This window comes from Montipora capricornis, chromosome 9 (assembly GCF_036669925.1).
Source record: "Montipora capricornis isolate CH-2021 chromosome 9, ASM3666992v2, whole genome shotgun sequence".
Classification (NCBI taxonomy): Eukaryota; Metazoa; Cnidaria; class Anthozoa; order Scleractinia; family Acroporidae; genus Montipora; species Montipora capricornis.
In genome coordinates, this window is record NC_090891.1 from 23,072,454 (window position 1) to 23,086,318 (window position 13,865).

The window sequence follows — 13,865 nt, forward strand, 5'->3', positions numbered from 1 at the left end:
GTTTCAAAATTATGAGGCGAAACTTCCCCCATTATTGAATACTCATTTTGTGAAGTCACAGGGCAAGTGATACAACGGGGTACTGACAAGCACTGTCACAAATGTCACAAATGGCATTCGTTTAACCCAGTCACATGAAAAACGTGATCAATCTATTGAACAATAAACTTTGTTTAATTCATTAAAAATAGGAGTTTCTAAATTCCCTGCGGGGGTCCTTTGTAGTGGCTCAGCCACGCCCTTAATTAGCCTGAGAAGGAGTAATCTTTCTCAAAAAACGATATACAGTCAAGGGTAATCTTGCTCTTGAATATGGCACGCGGATATACTTCATCATATTAGCAGGTATGTGGAAACATTTAATCACCAGAGGAATGCTGGGCTTTGTCGCTAATTCCTTTATTAGTACAACCCTAAATAAAGCATTACATTTTAATAATTCGCTATTGTAATGCACTAAGCGTGTTGAGGCAGCGACCTCGAAAATTGTCAGGTAGAAATCGAATTTTCTGCATTCGTAGCATAATCTTTGCATGGAAATCGCCAATATTCGACTGTCTGTCATCTTTGCATCATTGATGTTATTTCAGTCGGGAATTGATTGTTTGCACAGAAGTCCAGTCAAAATATCTTCAAGCTGCATTCTTCTTTTCGCAATGAAACTGAATTTATGATATGGGCTGAGAACATCTCAAGAGGTTATGAGCCAATTTCTAACTTTCTTAAGTTAAAGCAGGCATTCATTGAAGCATGAACACAACTCAGTACCAAATACTCCTCACGGGCGTCATCTAGCAGTCTACGCAAAAACATATTTCAAATACGGCCGGGCGCTAGATACCAATTCAGTGAAATGCAAGCACGTAAGGGGACCAAACGATGAACACTAATTTTCATGATCAGGACCTTGTTCGGCAATATTCGCCATGGAAATGAACATTTGACATTTCACCTCAATGCCGTCTTCTACCCAATTAGTATGATCTGTACTTAACTTGATAAAATAAGTTCTCATCATGAGTTAGACGTTAAGAACCCATTTCCAGATGCCAATTGGAATCATTTAGTTTCTGCTGCAACTGTTGTTTAATTGTACGGGCTCTGTACTAAAGTACGTCTCCCAAATACCAGCTTATTGAAAACTACGATTATTATTCCGCCTCCACTGAACATCTCGTCTTTTGCATCGTGCTTCGGTGATATCTGCTGGGAAGCCAAGTCACACTCAATTCATTACCATGGATACCCTTTAATCCGTGGTTGCAGTGTTTTCAGTGTTTTGCTTTCCTAAGAAGAGAATCATCATAACCAATGAACTTGTGCTACCGGAAAATGTAGCGGAAGGCATTGTCAAAATTTGTTAGCCATAAGAAACTTGTAATCAAGGTTATAACACGCGCCGTGCAGAGCCTGAATAGGCTTGACAGCTGTATCCTATGGCCAACCAACAAGCTGGAAACAAACACTCAGCTCCACTAAAGGGTACCCCGTTTGGGACTTTGGAAAGCATAAAGCAGGGCAAGGAAATCTCTCCATCAAAGTCTGCGGATCAATTGCTAATAACATCCCCTAGCCTCGCTACAACAAAAAATATTGGACAAAAGATTCCGGCGCTCGAAAAAAACACTGGATGTAACCTTCAATGTAAACCCTATTTAAAAAAGAACAAGAACTGTACTTTTCTCGATTTTGAAAAGCTACAAGAGTTTCTCCATTTATTTTGTTTACCTCGTTCCTGTTACCCTGCTCTTCAGAATTGTGATTCATCAGTGCAGGGCATGAAGAAATATTTCTGCCAAATATATCTGAACTGTGGATGTGAAATAATTCGATATTGAAATGGTCATGGCAGAGACTGAGGCATGTAACTTAAAAAGTTAAAAACGAAGCCTGACAAAAGGAAACAACCAGGTTTTAACGAAACTTAAACCCACGGCCGATGAATATATCGTGGGCTCTATGCCGCTATTCAAATTGAGCTATTGCGAGCGAACGTTTAAATTAAAGATCTTTGACTAAACCAACCCTTTCTAGTGGGACCTCAGGACAAATATATATATTTATGGGTTAATTTTTCGTTTTCTTTCAACTGGAAATAAGCGAAAAAACATGGGTGAGGTGAACGGGTAAGAAATAATTCAATTAATTGTAAGCCATCCGTTCGGACTCCTAATGCATATTTATTTATATTTAGTTTAGAGCCTTCGAACGTTCAATTCAACTTTTCTTTCTCTTAGGTGTACTGTCTCGTTCACTGGTTGAAAAAGGAGCAATGAACAACGCATGGTAGTAAAATATCGGTGCCAACTGTTCGCTTCGAAGATTTTTTTCGACTTTAACATATTAAGTTACTTTTTGTTTCTTCTTGAGTACAACATCTTTCGATTTCGTTGTATCATGTCCCCCTTAAGAGCAAAGTTGTCGAGCTAAAAGTGAATTTCTGTCATCTATTGTATCACTGCATGGAAAATACAGTCGAAGGACCGATTTCGATTATATACAATGAAATGACAAATTCTCCGCTTAACAAGCCGGTAGCAAAGTTAAGACATTTAACTACGTGTCTGGGAATGGATTCAGACTTGAAGATCAAGGAACAGACAAATGGGTGTTATATATGTAGAAATTCGTTGGGGTTTTTGGAAACCTCCTCAGTTTACTGATATTTACAGATAGAATCACTCATATCTGTTTTCGTTCCTGAAGAAATAGTTACCGTTAACACATAACCTTGGAATGAGAATTCACATTAAGTCAAAAAGAATTCAAGCCGTGCAGCGTTGACTTCACTTCCCAATACCATCTTTGTAAACAAACTCCATGAACACAACATAACCTTCAGAGTTCTTCTTTCCAAATCTCCTTCTCGCTTTACATTTCTTTTTCCCTATTGAGCGGTTTTAGATACCTTCAGTAAGTTATAGACGAATAAGGAAAAGCATTGCGTATAAAGTCACCATGAAACAAACATCCAAGACAGATTCTACGAGCAAATTACGCACAAAGATTCTTGTAAGACCTAACTCCACACAGCAAAGAATTCCGTTTGGCAAATATAAATTTATTTGCTATGCTTGAGAGAGATTTTTTTTACTATGACATCAAAAAACAGTAATAGTTGATTCAAGTTTGCAACCCATCAACTTGTTTCCGGCTGTATGCTACGATTAGGGAGCTAGAAAGAGATCCAATCTTAAATCAGAAGCATCTTATTGGGCCCCAAGACGTTCCTTTGAAAATAATCATTTTATAACGTTTTCGAGGTTCCCAGGTAGCAACTTGACTTTTAATTAGCTTAATTAGCAGGGCGAATGATTTTCGTGCAATTGCAAAGTAATCTTACGTTCTTCGCCTCGGTATGACACGACTATGTATCTTGCAGTTCAAATTTCTGAACAACAGCTCTACTCAGTTCAATTTTTAAGTTTCTTTTTCAGTAAACCGGATGATATCCAGGGTATTAAATGTCTACGTTTTATATCTGGGAATCTATTGTAACAATTTATAAATTTTGTGTGAAGTTCAACCATGTTAGAGACTTATTCACCGACCTATACTGTTTGAACTAGTTGCATATCTTGATTAAAAATGGCTACTATTGATATCTTATCTGAAACTCAAATAAATTCCGTCTATCCAAAACCAAACAACTTAAAGCTGCGCATCTTAAAGCCAGATCAGCAACTCTTTTTCCAAAGCAATAACAACATTTTCTCATAGTAAATAAGTCTGACAAATGCGTCGTCTTCTCTGTCTACGCGAGTAGCTGATCATTTGAATTGATGACTATGAATTATGAACAATTGAATAAGTCTATGAGATACAGTAAAATCCTTCCCTTCATCAGCCATTTGTTTGATTCACTGAATGTTCAGTGTTATGGCAGTTAAATCCAAAGACAAACAATGAATATTTAATTAAGTACCGCTTTAATAGTAATAATTGCAAAGGACTTATAAGGATGCAAGAAGCAAGCTTCCTTATAGATTGTTCTAATTGTGATAAAACCTTCGAGAGAAATCTCACCCAAAAGCATGACCATTTGCATTTGTCTTGTGGTCAATTGTTCTGGTGCTTATACAGTGTAGAGGATCGGCTAAGGAGTCATACAGGAAGTGTCTTCAACCCGGAATTATTTCGAGAAGTCACCAATTTGTTATCATAATTGGTTACTTGTAAATCTCATTTACAATATTTTTGATTCGTATCCACACACTAATCATGCTTTCCATGCTTGGTTCGATGTAAATATCCCAACAGCGAAGGGAAGTATGGTGTTAGGAAGCAAATAATCGATACGCAGAATAAACTACACCTCTTCTATGTTAACACTATGCTTGCAATTACATCTTCCCCACTTTTAATAAAATCACTACATCAAAGTCTGCGGATCAGTGGCTAACAATCCCTAGACTCGCTACAATAGAAAATATTCGACAAAAGATTCCGGCGCTCGAAATAAGCTCTGGATGTAATTCTTACTTAAAGCTTCATTTCCCTATGACCGTCTTTTAAAAAACTCTGACGAGAAGTGAGATTCCCCTTTGAATCCTGTCGCGTTCGCTTTCTTAAAGATTCTCGAGATCGCATATTCTTCGTGCGCAAAATCGCAGCTTGGAAACTGGTGTGTGAAATAGATTATCATTGAATAAGTGCTTCACAAATCGTCTAATAGGGACAATCCTCCGAAAACGTGATTGCCGACATTCCCATTGAAATTCGTTTTTGTTGTACCGGTGAGTGTGTTAACCCTCAATGTAAACCCAATAAAAAAGAACAACAACTGCACTTTTCTCTATTTTGAAAGCTTACAAGATTTTTTCCGCTAATTTCTTTACCTCCTTCCTGTTACTCTCCTCTTCAGGATTGTGTTTCATCAGTGCATAGCATGAAGAAATATTTCTGCCAAAAATCTGAGCAGCGGATGCCTAATGTTGCGATATTAAAAGTCATTGCAGTGACCGAAGCATGTAAGTCTGACAAAACGAAGTCTGACAAAAGAAAACAACCAGGCCCCAGTTGTTCAAACGATTGATAGCGCCATCCACCGGATAAACCACTATCCAGCTGATAAACACTAGCAAAGCCAACTGAGTTATCCAGTGGATAGTGATTTATCCAGCGGATAGCGCTCTCCATCGTTTGAACAACTGGGGCAAGGTTTGAACGAAACTTGAACCCACGGCCGATGTCTATATCTTGGGCTCTATGCTATTCTAATTTACCTATTGCGAGCGTAAGTTTCAATTAACGATCGTTGACTAAACCAACCCTTTCTTGTTGGACCTCACGACAAATATATATATATAGGTTCGTTTTTATTTTTCTTTCAAGTGGAGATAAAAGACAAAACATGGGTGAGGTGAACGGGTAAGCAAGAATTCAATTAATTTTAAGCCATCCTTTCGGACTCCTAATGCATATTTACCATTTCATATTTTAGAGCCTTCGAACGTCCAATTCAACCGTTCATTCTCTTAACTGTACTGTCTCGTTGACTGGTTGCAAAAAGAGTAATGAACAACGCATGGTAGTAAAATATCGGTGGCAATTGCTCGCTTCGAAGATTTTTTTCGACTTTGACATATTAAGTTACTTCTTGTTTCTTCTTGAGTACAACATCTTTCGACTTCTTTGTATCCTGTCACCCGTTAAAACAAAGCTGTCGAACTAAAAGTGATTTTCTGTCATCTATTCTAAAAGGGCACAGAAAATACAGTCGAAGGACGGGTTTCGATTATATACAATGAAATGACAAATTCTCCGCTTAACAAGCCAGTAGCAAAGTTAAGACATTTAACTACGTATCTGGGAATGGATTCAGACTTGAACATCAAGGAACAGACAAATGAGTGTTATATATGTAGAAATTCGTTGGGATTTTTTTGGAAACCTCCTCAGATTACTGATATTTACAGATAGAATCACTCATATCTCTTTTCGTTCCTTAAATAACAGTTATCGTTAACACATAACCTTGGAATATAGATGAGAATTCACATTGAGTCATGAAAAGAAATTCAATTCAAGCCGTGCAGGGTTAACTTCATTTCCCAAAAACGTCTTTGTATCCAAACTCCATGCACACAACATAACTTTCAGAGTTCTTCTTTCAAAATCATTCTCCTTCTCCCTTTTCATTTCTTTTTATTTAATGAGCGTTCTTAGATACCTTCTCTAAGTTATAAACGAATACGAAAATGCATTGCGTACGAGGTCTCCATACAAATTACGCACAAACATTCGTGTAAGACCTAACTCCACACAGCAAAGCATTCCGTTTGGCAAATATAAATTTATTTGCTATGGTTGGGAGAGATTTGTTTACTATGACATCAAGAAACAGTAATTGTTGATTCAAGTTTGCAACCCATCAACTGGTTTCCGGCTCTATGCGACGATTAGGGAGCTAGAAAGAGATCCAATTTTAAATCAGGAGCATTTTATTGGGCCACAAAACGTTCCTTTGAAAATAATCATTTTATAACGTTTTCGAGGCTCGCAGGAAGCAACTTGACTTAAGGTTAATTAGCTGGCAGGAGGATTTTCGTGTAACTGCTAAGTAATCTTACGTTCTTCGCCTTCGTATGATACGACAGTCTATCTTGTATTTCAAATTTCTGAACAACAGCTCTACTCAGTTCAATTTCTAAGTATCTTTTTCAGTAAACCGGTATAAATGTCCAAGTTATATATCTGGGAATCAATTGTAACAATTTATAAATTTTGTGTGAAGTTGAACCATGTTAGAGATTTATTGACCGACCTATACTGTTTGAACTAGTTGCATATCTTGATAAAAAATGGCTACCATTGATATCTTATCTGAAACTCAAATTAATTTCGTCTATCCAAAACCAAACAACTCAAAGCTGCGCATCTTAAAGCCAGATCAGCAACTCTCTTCCCAAAGCAATAAAAACATTTTCTGATAGTAAATAAGTCTGACAAATACGTCATCTTCTCCGTCTGACAATGTTAGGGCGAGTAGCTGATCATTTAAATTGATGACTATGAATTATAAACAATTATTCGAATAAGTCTATGAGATACAGTAAAATCCACCCCTTCATTAACAATGTGTTTGATACACTGAATGTTCAGTAGCTTGAAAATGTGTCATGGCAGTTAAATCCAAAGACAAACGAAGGAATATTTAATTAAGTGCCCTTTTAATAGTGTTAATTGAAAGGACTTATACGGATACAAAAAGCAAGCTTCCTTATAGATTGTTCTAATTGTGATAAAACGTTCAAGAGAAATCCCACTCAAAAGCATGTCCAGCAATAATTAGCTACAAACATTATGCATGTGCATTTCCATTTGTCTTGTGGTCAATTATTCTGGTGCTTATACAGTGTAGAGAATCGGCTTAGGAGTCATACACAAAGTGTCTTTAACCGGAATTATTTCGAGAAGTCGCCAATTTGCTATCATAATTGGTTACTTGTAAATCTCATTTACAATATTTTTGATTCGTATCCACACACTAATCATGCTTTCCATGCTTGGTTCGATGTAAATATCCCAACAGCGAAGGGAAGTATGGTGTTAGGAAGCAAATAATCGATACGCAGAATAAAATACACCTCTTCTATGTTAACACTATGTTTGCAATTACATCTTCGCCACTTTTAATAAAATCACTACATCAAAGTCTGCGGATCAGTGGCTAACAACCCCTAGACTCGCTACAATAGAAAATATTCGGCAAAAGATTCCGGCGCTCGAAATAAGCTCTGGATGTAATTCTTACTTAAAGCTTTATTTCCCTATGACCATCTTTTAAAAAACTCTGACGAGAAGTGAGATTCCCCTTTGAATCCTGTCGCGTTCTTAAGTTTCTCGAGATCGCATATTCTTCGTGCGCAAAATCGCAGCTTGGAAACTGGTGTGTGAAATAGATTATCATTGAATAAAAGCTTCACAAATCGTCTAATGGGGACAATCCTCCGAAAACGTGATTGCCGACATTCCCATTGAAATTCGTTTTTGTTGTACCGGTGAGTGTGTTAACCCTCAATGTAAACCCAATAAAAAAGAACAACAACTGCACTTTTCTCTATTTTGAAAGCTTACAAGAGTTTCTCCGCTAATTTCTTTACCTCCTTCCTGTTACTCTCCTCTTCAGAATTGTGATTCATCAGTGCATGGCATGAAGAAATATTTCTGCCAAAAATCTGAACTGCGGATGCGAAATGCTACGATATTAAAAGTCATTGTAGTGACCGAAGCATGTCAGTCTGACAAAATGAAGTCTGACAAAAGAAAAAAACCAAGGTTTGAACGAAACTTTCCTTTGAATATATTCATTTTGTAACTTTTTGAGGTTCGCAGGTAGCAGCTTGACTTATGCTTCATTAGCAGGGAGAAGGATTTTCGTGTAACTGCAAAGTAATCTTACGTTCTTTGCGTTGGTATGATACGACTGTCTATCTTGTATTTCGAATTTCTGAACAACAGCTCTAGTTCAGTTTATAAGTATCTTTTTCAGTAAACCGGATGATATCCCGGGTATTAAATGCCCACGTTATATATCTGGGAATCTATTGTAACAATTTATAAATTTTGCGTGAAGTTGAACCATGTTAGAGACTTATTGACCAACCTATACTGTTTAAACTAGTTGCATATCTTGATTAAAAATGGCTACCATTGGTATCTTATCCAAAACTCAAATTAATTTCTTCTATCCAAAACCAAACAACTCAAACCTTCGCATCTTAAAACCAGATCAGCAAGGCTCTCTTCCCAAAGCAATAAGAACATTTTCTTATAGTAAATCAGTCTGACAAATACGTCGTCTTCTCCGTCTGACAATGTTTAGGGCGAGTAGCTGATCATTTGAATTGATTACTATGAATTATGAACAATTATTCGAATATGTCTATGAGATACAGTAAAATCCATCCCTTCATCAACAATTTGTTGGATTCACTGAATGTTCAGTAGCTTGAAAATTGTGTTGTGGCAGTTAAATCCAAAGGCAAAGGAAGAAATATTTAATTAAGTACCGCTTTAATAGTGTTCATAGTGTAAATGCTTTTCATGCTTGGTTCGATGTAAATATTCCAGCAGCGAAGGTAAGTATGATGTTAGGAAGCAAATAGTCGATACGGAGAATAAACTACACCTCTTCCATGTTATGCATGTTTGCAATTACATCTTCGCTACTTTTAATAAAATCACTCCCTCAAAGTCTGCGGATCAATTGCTTACAATCCCTAGCTTCGCTACTACAAAAAAAAAAAAAAAATTCAACAAAAGATTCCAACGCTCAAAGAAATCACTGGATGTAATTCTTACTTAAAGCAATATTTCCCTATGACCATCCTTTAAAGAATTCTGACGAGTACTGACATTCACCTTTGACTCCTGTCGCATTCTCCCATTTCCCAAGTTCGCATATTCTTCGTGAGCAAAATTGCAGCTGGGAAACTGGTGTGTAAAATAGGGTATCATTGAGTTAGTGCTTCGCAAATCGACTAATAAGGACAATCCTTGGATAACATTGTCGACATTTCCATTAAAATTCGTTTTTGTTGTACCAATGAGTGTGTTAACCTTCAATGTAAACCCTATTAAAAAAGAACAAGAATTGCACTTTTCTCCATTTTGAAAGCTTACAAGAGTAGCCCCGTTAATTTCTTTACCTCCTTCCTGTTACTCTGCTCTTCAGAATTGTGATTCATCAGTGCATGGCATAAAGAGATATTTCTGCCAAAAATCTGAACTGCGGCTGCGAAATGTTACGATAATAAAATAGTAATTGCAGTGACTTAAGCATGTAACTTAAAGAATTAAAACGAAGTCTGACGAAAGGAAGCATCCATGTTTGAACGAAACTCGAACGAAGATTTGGTTAGACTCTGGCATATTAAGTAATTTATCGTTTCTTCTTGAGTACCACATCTTTCGATTTAGTTGTATCATGTCACCCGTAAGAGCGAAGTTGTCGAAGGAAAAGTGAATTTCTCTCATCTATTGTATCACCGCATGGTAATACAGTCGAAGGACTGATTTCGATTAGATACGTTGAAATGACAAATTCTGCGCTTAACAAGCTCGTAGCAAAGTAAAGACATTTAACTACGTATCTGAAAATAGATTCAGACTTGCAGATCATGGAGCACACAAATGGGTGTTATATGTATAGAAACTCGTTGGGATTTTTTGGAAACCTCCTCAGATGACTGATATTTACAGATAGAATCACTCACATCTGTTTTCGTTCCTTTCGTTCCTTTCGTTCGTTTCGTTCCTTCGTTCGGGCAAAAAATGAGCTAAAGTTACCGTTAACAAATGACCTTGGAATATAGATGAGAATTCACATTGAGTCATGAAAAGAATTCAAGCCATGCATGGTTGACTTCATTTCTCAACACCATCTTTGTAACCAAATTCCATGCACACAACATAACTTTCAAAGTTCTTCTTTCCCAATCTCCTTCTGGCTTTTCGTTTCTTTTCTCTATTGAGCGTTCTTGGAGACCTTCTGTAAGTTACAGACGAATAACAAAATGCATTGCGTATAAAGTCACCTTGAAACAATCAGTTAAGACAGATTCTCCGTGCAAATTACGCACAAAGATTCGTGTAAGACCTAACTCCATACAGCAAAGAATTCCGTTTGGCAAATATATATGGTTGGGAGAGATTCGTTTACTATGACATCAAGAAACAGTAACTGTTGATTCATGTTTGCAACCCATCAACTGGTTTCCGGTTCTATGCGACGATTAGTGAGCTAGAAAGAGATCCAATTTTAAATCAGGAGCAGTTTATTGGGCCCTAAGACGTTGCTTTGAAAATATTCATTTTGTAACGTTTTCGAGGTTCGCAGGTAGCAACTTGACTTAAGCTTAAGTAGCTGGGAGAAGGATTTTCGTGTAACTGCAAGGTAATCTTACGTTCCTCGCCTTGGTATGACCCGATTGAGTATCTTGTACTTCAAATTTCTGAGCAACGGCTCTACTCATTTCAAATTTTAAGTTTTTTTTTCAGTAAACCGGATGATATCCAGGGTATTAAATGTGCACGTTATATATCTGGGAATCTATTGTAACAATTTATAAATTTTGTGTGAAGTTGAACCATGTTAAAGACTTATTCACCGACCTATACTGTTTGAACTTGTTGCATATCTTGATAAAAAATGGATACCATTGATATCTAATCTGAAACTCAAATTAATTTCTTCTATCCAAAACCAAACAACTCAAAGTTGCGCGTCTTAAAGCCAGACCAGCAACTCTCTTCCCAAAGCAATAAGAACATTTTCTGATAGTAAATAATTCTGACAAATGCGTCGTGTTCTCCGTCTGACAATGTTAGGGCGAGTAGCTGATCATTTGAATTAATGACTATAAATTATGAGCAATTTAATAAGTCTATGAGATACAGTAAAATCCATCCCTTCATCAACAATTTGTTGGATTCCCTGAATGTTCAGTAGCTTGAAAATTGTGTTATGGCAGTTAAATCCAAAGACAAACAAGGAAAATTTGATCAAGTACCGCTTTAATAGTGTTAATTGCAAAGGACTTATAAGGCTACAAGAAGGAAGCTTCCTTGCAGATTTTTCCACTGAGATTCGCCTTTGATTCGCCTCTTTCGTTTCTCAAGATGCCATGTTCTTCGCGCACAAAACGGCGGCTTGGAAACTGGTGTTTGAAACAGTGTATCAAAATCGTCTAATAAGAACAATCCTTGGATAACATTGCCGACATCCCCAATGAAATTCGTTTTTGGTTGTACCGGTTAACCTTCAATGTAAACCCTATTAAAAAAGAACAAGAACTGCAATTTTCTCTATTTTGAAATCTTACAGCTCCAGGAGTTTGTGCGTTAATTTCTTTACCTTTACTATAGATTGTTTTAATTGTGATAAAACCTTCGAGAGAATTTCACCCAAAAGCATGTCCAGCAATAATTAGGTACAAAAATAATGTATGTCCATTTGCATTTGTCTTGTGGTCAATTATTCTAGTGCTTATACCGCGTAGAGAATCGGCAGCTATTCGTATCCACACACTAATCAAATTCATTCAATTGATAAATTCTGCTCCCGCCGGACAAGAATGCGAGGAATTATCATGCAAGCGTTCGCTCAAACTGTTGCACTTTCTTTGCAAACTGACAGGTCTGGCCGGCCAGTTCTGACAAAAGGAAAGCGCTCTTAGTCTTCCGATTTTTCTGCGAAAACAAGATGTCTGTCGCAGCTAGACACAATTTTGAACAAGAGCCGAACGACCTTATATTTAACCTTTCCCTGAAGCACCAAACCGTAATAAAAAAGTGATTTCCTTTAGATAGCTAATTTCGTTAACTAGATTGTATTTCTGTGGTTTAAACATTGCTGCAATGCCAGATAACGGTTTAGTTTACTGTTCCTTGAAATCGCAAAGAAAAATGACATTAAATTGCAACCCAAGAAAAATGTACTAAGATGGTGCGCCACACATTGAAAGGGATATTTTTCAGGAAGGCAAAACGAACGTTCTCATCTATGCTAATCAGTGTTCGGTGATAATAAATGTACACATACACTGATTAAAAAAAACTGAAAGCTAACCATTTACTGATTAAAATCGGTGCTTCGACCGATTAAGTAAAAGCTAAGCATTCATAAACTGGTGTTTAGACCTCATTACGGAAGATCTTCACCACCAGAACTCAAAGACGACTATTTGAACACGGGCTATAATAACTGAAAGCCGACCATTGGTCCTTCGGTGTTCGGCAGATACCTCTGTCCGTGCAACAAAACATGTTTTTTCTCAGTTTGTGTGACGGAAAGGTCAACGTTTGAAATTCTGAATGAACTTAGGTCTCGACAGAAACCTATTAGCTCTTAGTCTCTTACTCTAACAAATCATATCGCGATAGGAACTCTACCTTTTTCCAATGATTTACTTTTCAAATTTAGCCTAACCTCTATCCTAGACATCAATATACATACACACATACATATATATGCACAGTCGTGAGAACCAAATCGAAAAGCAAAACTAGAAGAGGCAATACTTACATAACTGGTGGATGCTTGCAACAAACCAAAATGCAGCTGGTGCCTTCGTATAAATAAGACTTCTAAAGAACAGGGACCCAAAATTGCAAGGTCTTCGACATAATTCCACATAGTGGATTGTCAATACTGTGTTGTCGCATCCTATTTGGCAAAATCTTCAATCTTTTGTCAATTATACCAAGTTTGCACAGTGGACAATGCACCATGAGCGGATCGATATTCACGTAGATACACATGCCATATGGACGATTGTCGTCCAAGGTCTCAACAATCAAAAATCACGCCATCATATTCCGCTACCTCCAGTTGAGAAATCTTAATTTCATAACTTACGTGATAGCGCAAAGTCACAGGAATCTGGGATGTTTCCATTTTTTCCCAATTATTGTGTTCGACAAAATAGAGAACGCAATGATCTCGTGGTTGTCCTGGGAGTGGCTAAATACAAGCGAAGGCGGATAGTCGGAAAGGCAGACTAATGGATGACCTCATGTTTTTGTTGTGCAAAGGATTCTGCCTCGTATGTTGTTTTGCTGTGCCAGTTTCCTCTTCGGTGACCGCGGTTGTGGGCGCACTACGTCTTTAAATCGGGATTAAGGCATGCTAAATCACGCTTTAGCTAAAGTTCGTGTGCGACCACAAAACAAGTCTATTTCGAGATCTCGGTCGACGGCGATGTAATTGAGACCAAACGTGGCAGACCTCACAGAGCTAAAATTGAAAGGAAAGCCTTGTCTCGAGCTCTATCTCAAGGTTGTTCGGCGAGCCAATCATTTGCGAGCTTAAAATTACAGCCGTCTGTTTATTGTAGGCGTTAGCAAATAGGCGAAAAGAA

General features: G+C 37.4%; 1 long non-coding RNA gene across 1 annotated transcript; it reads right to left on the reverse strand.

Moving 5' to 3' along the window:
* Positions 1–383: 383 nt before the first annotated feature.
* LOC138015798 (uncharacterized) lies at positions 384–13,758 on the reverse strand. The gene is made up of 2 exons (XR_011125644.1): positions 13,031–13,758; positions 384–1,287 (listed from the first exon to the last, which is right to left on the reverse strand). It is a non-coding gene; the product is annotated as an uncharacterized lncRNA (long non-coding RNA).
* Between the last annotated feature and the right edge of the window lie 107 nt (positions 13,759–13,865).